This window comes from Papaver somniferum, chromosome 7 (assembly GCF_003573695.1).
Source record: "Papaver somniferum cultivar HN1 chromosome 7, ASM357369v1, whole genome shotgun sequence".
NCBI lineage: Eukaryota > Viridiplantae > Streptophyta > Magnoliopsida > Ranunculales > Papaveraceae > Papaver > Papaver somniferum.
Genome location: NC_039364.1, coordinates 76,186,403 through 76,194,937, shown reverse-complemented (window position 1 = coordinate 76,194,937; position 8,535 = coordinate 76,186,403). Strand labels below are relative to the sequence as shown.

Sequence of the window (8,535 nt, the reverse complement as noted above, 5' to 3'; positions counted from 1 at the left end):
TAATCGGAGATCATGGCGAGATTTTTTTAAGAGGCCTTTATAACTTATAACATATCTACATAATGTTATTTCATCCGTTCCTAAAAAGAGTAGACCAAATCAAGAAATCTAAAGTAACTTTTTTTTAGGAACGTAGGTACTATTATTTTTCATTTACGGGCTATCGGCTTTATATTTATTTATTTTTTAGAATAAGGCATTTCATAAAAAGACTAGCACTCCAATGGAGGCACAATTACATCCAAAGTAGAGCCATCTAATATAGAGATTTGTGAATTTCTCCTAATATTAGATTTTTATCTACTGCAAATTTTTGGAGCCAATCCGCAACAAAAGTTAAAGTTTTAGCATGTTTAGCAAGATTGTCTGCTACTGCATTACCTAGTCTAGGCACAAAATGGAATCCCAAAAAGTTGTGACAATCTCCAGCTATTTTTGATGCTTCTTTTAAAAGATCTTTGCTTCTCCAAGAGACCTCAGAATTCTTTCCTTTTAAATATTTGAATAAGCTTCCGCAATCTCCTTCAATGCTGAAATTCCTGATGTTTTTTTCCTTAGCCCACATTGCTGCCTGATACACTCCTACTGCTTCTGCTTCTTGCGGAGTCTGGTGTGATTGATGGTCCTGCTCTGCCACTTTCGAAGTTTCCTGCATCATTTTTCAAAATAAAGGAAAAACTATAGGGAGTTACAGCAGAGTCCCAAGCTGCATCAATGTTAATCTTTAGTGTGTGTTTCTCTGAAACTATCCAGGAAGGTCTTGATTTTGCATTACTTCTATGTTGCTCGACCTGTCTAGAGAGTTTTCTATCCAGAAAAGAATATGCCTTTGGATGTCCTGAGTTAATTGAGTCATTATTCTAGCTTTTGACTCAAAAACTCTGTTGCACCTTTCTTTCCATACCATCCACATTTTGGTTAAAGCTAATTCTAGAGAGATTTCCTGTCTTGGGTTATGTATTCAATCCTTATATAGGTCTAGGAAGGAGACATAAGAGTCTAGTTGTAGGATGTAGGGTTAGGGGCCGATTCTCAAACTTTGCTAGCACAAGGGAAGTGAATAAGTAAATGCTCTTTAGTTTCTAATTCCGCTCCACACATAGTACAATTAGGATTAATATCTTCTAATTTACCATAGAGATTTACATTAGTAGCAATTACATTCTGCATGCATTTCCACAAAAACACTTTTATCCTTTGTGGCACTTCCAGTTTCCAAATAGATTTACAGAAAGAGTCAGTTAGAAGGAGACTAGTTATTTCTGTTCCTATTTCATTCAATTTATCATACATAAATTTAACAGTGTATTCTCATTTTCTAGTAAGGGTCCATCGTAACTGGTCCTGCTTTGTGGTTCCAGCTACATCTAGGAAGAGGTTTAGTTGTAGTATTTTTGTTGCAATGTCCTCAAGGAAAGAGTTTTTAATGAGAGAAGTATTCCAAGAATGTGAATTAATGTTGAACAGATTAGCTACTAGGGACAAATGATTGTTAGACGAGTTTTTGTACCCTAGCAGAGTAGTAGTAAGATCTGGTAACCAGTTATCACCCCAGATGTTAATGCTTATGCCATTTCCTATTTCCCATATGTTGTACTTTTGGATGAGTTCTAATCCTTGACAAATGCATTTCTAAATCCAATAGCTTTTAATAGGTGGTTTTACTCTTAGAGGGGATTTGTATTTAAAATACCTATTTCTCATTGTTCTTGCCCAAAGTGATTTTTTTTTTTAATTAGTCTTTTTCTTAGAATAGTAGTAAGTCTTTCTATTTATTTAAAACAAGATTGTGGGCACACACTCTGCGCGTGAAAAAATAAATAAATATACGGTGGAGTTAATTTTAGGACGTCCACGGTCCAAGGAATACTGTAAGACACGTAACACTCTACCTTAATAACATGTATAGGGGTGTAAACATGTGTAAGTTTTAGGACGTCCCCGGTTCACATGTTGAAGGACTTTAAAAAGTTACTTGGTTTTCTCCCAAATAGAAACCTAAAACTAACCCTTGTAGCTTCTTTTCCCTCGCAGTGTCATTGCTGCACCTGCACCACCATTCCAACAACTACTTCTCTTTCATTCATACTCTGTCACCACCACTTCCATTCTTTTTGTCTCAAGTTACTATGTTCCACACGATGCATTTTTGATCAACCGTCCACCATTAGATTTAGAACTGAGAAGTTTTAAGTTTTCTTAAGTTCTCTCACATACTCCACTGTTACAGAGAAGAAGACGCTTAGATATGGGTTTTGCTAGCATGGATATTTGGATCATTCTTTAGTGATGCTAATTTGTTATAGGATAGATGGAAAGAGTACCAAGTTTCTTTGCATTTGGTTTCTCAAGATCTTGATCTATGAGAAGAAGCAATTGGTGCATCCGTGTAATCTCTGCTTCAAATTCCAATTCTATGAATGTGTGCTGAAATTTCAGATCATATACGGGTCAATATGTTGGATAAATGAATATCGTATCCGAAATTTAATTGCATTCAAGTTACCCTGGTGCCCTTACAATGAACTTTGATTTTTCTTATTGCATATATGAAAATTAGGGAAAAATCGGAATAATGATTTTTAGATTATGTAGATTACCATTTAGTCCTCAAAAAAATATTTTCACTTTTGTTTTCATGTTATAAAGTTAAGAGTAAAATGGTCCAAAAATCTGCAGCTTCACTTTGCTACACCAAGGGTAGTTGGCTTTATATAATTAATACTAGATTGTTTGGCACGTGCACGCGCATGTCAAGCTGGAAATGGAACCCATGGGCACTGGGATCTATTGTTTTCATCTGTTTAATTTTGAATACTTAAATTACCGTTATATCCTCGCTTATATTTATAACACATTATTTATATGGGCATGATATGAGGGCAACTCCGGAAATTTAAAATTTGCAGCGTCAAACCACTGTTCATCTACAACGCCTAAGAGGTGTCCTCAATCGTGCTAGGTGAACAACTAGGTAACAGCTGTATACCAGCTGATCCCACATGTCACCTGATGTGTCAGACTGGAGTGCTTACTCCTCCAACCATGTCATCAAAAAAAAGAATATTTTGGCTTCTCGTCACTCTTCCCTCGAATCATTAGGTTAAATCTTCACTTTCATTGCCCTAATTTTAGTTATATTCTTGATAAAATTAAAAAGCCAGATCTCAACTCGATACATATCTATTGAAAACATATAACATAATTTGAAATTCCAGTTCATCATTATCAGTCAAAGATACTAGTTTTTCTTCAAAGATTAAAAACTCCATTAAATTTTCTTTCCCATTTCTAAAATTAACCAGCTGGCCAATGCTATCCATAATCTCTTCAAAAAAACAAAAGAAAAAACACACACCGTGATTTATGCGGTTAAGTTTCAGAATTGCAATTATACATTCAGGTGGATCGAGACTTATTCAGTTTTGTTGACTGAAATTGAAAGAATAGATTAGGGGTTACCAAAAAATTATCATTATTTTCCATGTCAAATTTGAATTTTTTTAGGTAAAAAATCATCACCATGGAATAAAATGGTAGAAATTAGTTTGATTGTAATTTTAGTGAACTTCGGTTTTGTGGACGTGAAATCTGAAATACGATATAAGTTCTGAAAAAGAAGATTATTAATGAAGATGGAACAAGGTGAACGAGCACAAAGGATGGAGATGAAACATTAAGTTCACTTTTTATGGTTTTCTTTTTAGACCTCTTTCTAATGACATGGCAAAAAAAATCATCTCTTTCCACCACATCACCTGCCACGTCCAGATCAGTTGTTAAACGGGTGGTCAAATAGCATTTTCGGTTCTATACTAGTATAGTAAGTATAATATATAGAACAGATATCGGCTTTATATAAAGAAGGATAAAGGTGACTTCACGGTGCTAGATGGTTATGACCGTTTTTTCCGGCCGTTTTTCAAACCTCGCTCTAGAGAGTCGTCTAGACTCCACGGTACACATCCGCTGTCTTTAGAGCATCTCCAACAGAGGGTGAAAATATTTTTTTTAAATGACACATAGGATTTTAGACCCCCATTTAGTATAAAAGCATCTCCAATGGTTAGGTCCTATAAATTAGGAGGGATCAAATACTAAATACCAAGGTGTTAAAGAAAGTTTTAACTACACCTTCGGGATGACCCTTAACTAATTCCATGTCATCAATTTTATTTTTAAAATATATTTTTTAATATGGAATCAAGCTAAATATTTTTATTTATCTAAATCTAAAATTCATTGTATAACCTCAACTGATGGAAATGAGTTTTAGTATAAGGGATGTTATTAAAATTTAGGGATAAAATCTAAATAAATGGGAGTCTAGCAATGACATCCATGTAGGATTTTTTTGACCTACCGTTGGAGATGCTCCTATGTCCTGTATATTCTGCTTAGAATAAAAGTCGACTGACTGCTCAGAACCGGAATTGGTGAAGTTCTGGGTAACTATATAAAAAAACCCAACTCTATTTTTTTTTTCTTTTACAGGTCCTGATCAATTTCGGATTGGTTAAATCTGGCGTCAGAAATCTTAAAAAGTTTATTCCCCGGAAGAAATAGAAGATCTTCTTCCACTGGAGCTGTGTTGATCGATCGAGGAGGATGTAGTAGTTTTGGGATGGAATTGAATATGTTTAAATTATGTTCTGGTCTGAAAAGTTTAGGTTACTTAATGATTCTACTGGTTTTAGCAATAATTTCAGTTTCTTACTACGCTGTCGTGATTGTTACCTGGGGTCCTCAGTTACTTCATGGAGGTTTACAATCTCTTCTCCCTTTCGCCATTATTGCAGTGTTTCACGTACTGGTAATAAGTTCATCTAATTCTTTTTTTTTTGTTCATTTCTTTCTTTCTTTCTTTTCATGATTAAGATTCTGTTTAAATAGGTCATACAACTTAGTTTTGGTTGACTAATTCATGAATACGCATATAGCTGTAGGTTCTTGCTAGGGATAACGAGTTTGGAACTCAGGTTCGTGGGTATCTTCAATTTCCAATAGTGATTATTAGCGATACTTTAAATTGGTATTCTCATTCTAATTCTAATTCCACATCCATAGTGAAAACATAGACAAAACTAGGTTGCTGCCAAGTACTTAAATTTTGTTAACCGGGATAAACTATGAAAATTCTAGACTTTAGGGAGTTTGGATATGTTCTATTTTCAAAGTTAAACATGTTGTGCATTCTAGTTAGCACCCCACTCCCTGAACTCACATGTCTAAGAAAGTTCCACAATTTTCATGGATTATCATGTATTTCTAGTGAGAGACAAAATAGTAATGTTCCTTATATTTTCCTTCTACCGGGCAGCTTATAATGTTGACATGGAGCTATTTTATGGTAGTCGTTCGAGATCCTGGTTTTGTTCCTGAGAATTGGAGACCTGTATCAAATGAGGAGAATTTGGAAGCCAACAATTCTTTAACATTACCTGAGTATGCTAGTCCTGAAACTAGGGATTCTACATGGTCTCCCTCTGGAAGGACAGAAGGAAGACCCACTGCAGGTTACTGTGCTCGCTGCCAAAGTAGCAAACCTCCTCGTTGTCATCATTGCTCCGTTTGTAAGTTAGTATTCCCTTTTACAAAATTTTAATATTGTTCTTGCAAAAAAGAATTCCTTGATGTGTCATTTATTAGACTATTATAAGCTAATAAAACATTTAATTAGACTATTAGTTCACTTGTGGCATAGGAGTAGGACAGTCATATTCAACTTCTGAAAATGGATTCAGTTGCTTCTTCTGCCCCTTCTTGTAGAAGGAGACAATTGTCAAAATCCTATTTTGACTGAAACCTTCATTGCGTGTTACGTCTACGTTTTTCATGGTAAATATCCACATGTCATACAATGCTTAGTTAAAGTTTCGTTTTGCCTCAGGAGCAGCTGTCTCTATGGTTTAGTGTAAGGACATTGTCTCTGGTTTATTTATCTGTCCCATTTTCACTTTTGGTGCATGTTTAAATTCTTTACTTGTTTCGGACCTTCGATTAAATACAAAGTAGAAAAGAACTGTGGACTCTTTTCTTATCTTTAAGGAGTAGAAAATGTCCTCTTCAAACTAATTTAATATTTCATTAGTTTTGTCTTTGAACTCCGGCATTTGGAGTGGGTAACATGATTTCCTGGGATTACTTTCGGCTGGTGTGCTGTACTGCTAAGCCTTCCGTGAGTCTCAGAAAACTTGTTTCCCATAGGAAACATGATTTTTTCGAATCCATTTAAATTAAGCTGACCCATGCCCTTGAGGTCCCGATCATTTGCTTGATATCTTAACACACACACACACACACGCGTGCCTGAGCGCGTTCGGGAGATTTTCATGGAGGGATTTATGAATGCACACCAAGGGGTCTAAGTTCCTCGGATTCGGGTTCATGAATATCCTGGGAAATATGAATGTGGAATCAAGCATAACATAGCTTAAATTGGTGTATTTTTGACTCAAGGTGATCTTTTTGGCATTTAGGTCAAAGATGCGTACTTAAAATGGATCACCATTGCATATGGGTTGTCAATTGTGTTGGAGCACAAAACTACAGATTTTTCGTTCTTTTCTTGGTAAGCCCAGCTACAATTTTATTCTCGAGGAAACAATTAATTTGAGAATTAGGTCCATTTTAAAAAGCAGAAAGCAGGAATATCATTAAAATGAATGATTGCATTCTTCTTCTTGTTATATATTTAAAAGAAATTTTGGCTCTACAAGAGAGAAAATAGGAAAAGAAGAGGAAGACACACCCGTATTTTATTCATCTGGGTAACTTTTCTTGGTTGGTTAGCTATACACATTTCTGGAGACGGTATTGGACACTGTTGTGTTGCTGCCAAATTTTATTAAATTCTTCAAAGACGCCAGGAATCACTCTGGCCCACAGGAAACCTTGCTGTCACCATCGTGGCTTTTGGTAAAACAAATCTACTACTTATCATCCTTCCTCTTTATATTCTTCATTTGTCATCAGTCAGATTTCAATTGTGTCTAGCGACTGAACTAACTACCGAACGTGTACTTGGAAGCTGCACCATTGGTGAGTCATGATTCTGATATTGATCTGTTTCTGATGCAGTTATTAATTTAGCCTTCGCATTGAGCCTTCTATGTTTCGTCATTATGCATACATCCCTTTTGTTGAGCAATACAACTACAATTGAGGTATGTATCCTAATGTGAAAGGGAACCATGGTTGTGTAGAGTTTTATTTTATGTTTGCAAACAACGGATATCCCCCTCTCCCTCCCATTTACTTCAGCTGAAAACCATATTCTTTTTTGTTGGCTCCCAATATTTCTTGTTCGGGAAACACCAAAACCCAGTTGTAATACCCATGAGTTAGAGAGGTTGGATGCAGAAAGAAAAATACTGTTGGTTGTCAAGGCCTTGATTTTCAACTAACAGATACACAATTGGTTCAGGCAGGATTTTAAACTGTCGATAGTGATTTATTGCCTTCACTTAGATCTAAAAAAGCATTATTTTACTTCGTATGTACCACTTATAGCGTAACTGATTCTCTTATGTAAATATTTGGAAAATAAATAAATTAAGGTATATGAGAAGAAGAGAGCAGTAAGGTGGAAATATGACTTGGGCCGCAAAAAGAATTTCGAGCAGGTAAGAACATAAACGTTCTGTTCTTTATCTATATATTGGATATGTATACTTTGGTTAGGGTCTTGTGACCCTCTATCTATATTGGATATGTATACGTTGGTTAGGGTCCTGTGACTCGGATGTTGACAGAAGATCGCAACCGTTGAATTTAACTATCCAATAGTTGTATAGTTGACACTATTAATAAAATAACCATGTCAAGGGTTTTAAGTTGGTGTTTCCCAAATTTCAACCCTTTTCATTACGTTTTTCTATCTTCTTTGTATAACTTCTTTTTGTTTTCTAAACATGAAGGTTTTTGGCAAGAAAAAGTTTTTATGGTTCTTCCCAATGTATGCAAAGGAAGATTTAGAGAACAGTCCTGCACTTCAAGGTCTAGATTTCCCGACAAGTTCAGATGTTGAAGCGTAATGGGTATAATTGCTTGTGTGCTTTGGGAGTGTCATAGTTGTGTGAGTACATAGATTGAAGAATTCGTATGTATGTATATCTGTTAATTTATTGGTTTTGGTAAAGAAAATAACAAAATGATTCACTTTAAAGAGCATCTTTACAATTACAGCACGGAAATTAGCTTTAGTATCATTATAGCACATTTAGCGAGTGCGACAGATAAAAGCTTCCATAAATAAGAGATGTGTAGCTCACTGGGACAGATTTGCTTTGGGACAACTTCACTAGAGATACAAAAAAATTTTTTCTTCTATTTTTTCTATTTTTTTTTTTTTGAGGAATAAAGGATATATATTAAAAAGAAAATAATTACAAGCCATCTTATATAATATAAAACAGAATGAGTTTTTGAGCTTGGACGGTCGGATAACATTTTGAGAGACAAACGTTGCATCCGACCATCCCAGTCTCATCCCAGCAAAAGACATCCGACGATCGTCGTTTCTGTAACCCCTCC

At 35.3% G+C, this 8,535-nt stretch overlaps 1 pseudogene; it reads left to right on the top strand.

The window, feature by feature from the left end:
• The first annotated feature begins 4,343 nt into the window (after positions 1–4,343).
• LOC113297666 lies at positions 4,344–8,167 on the top strand (annotated as a pseudogene).
• Positions 8,168–8,535: the final 368 nt, after the last annotated feature.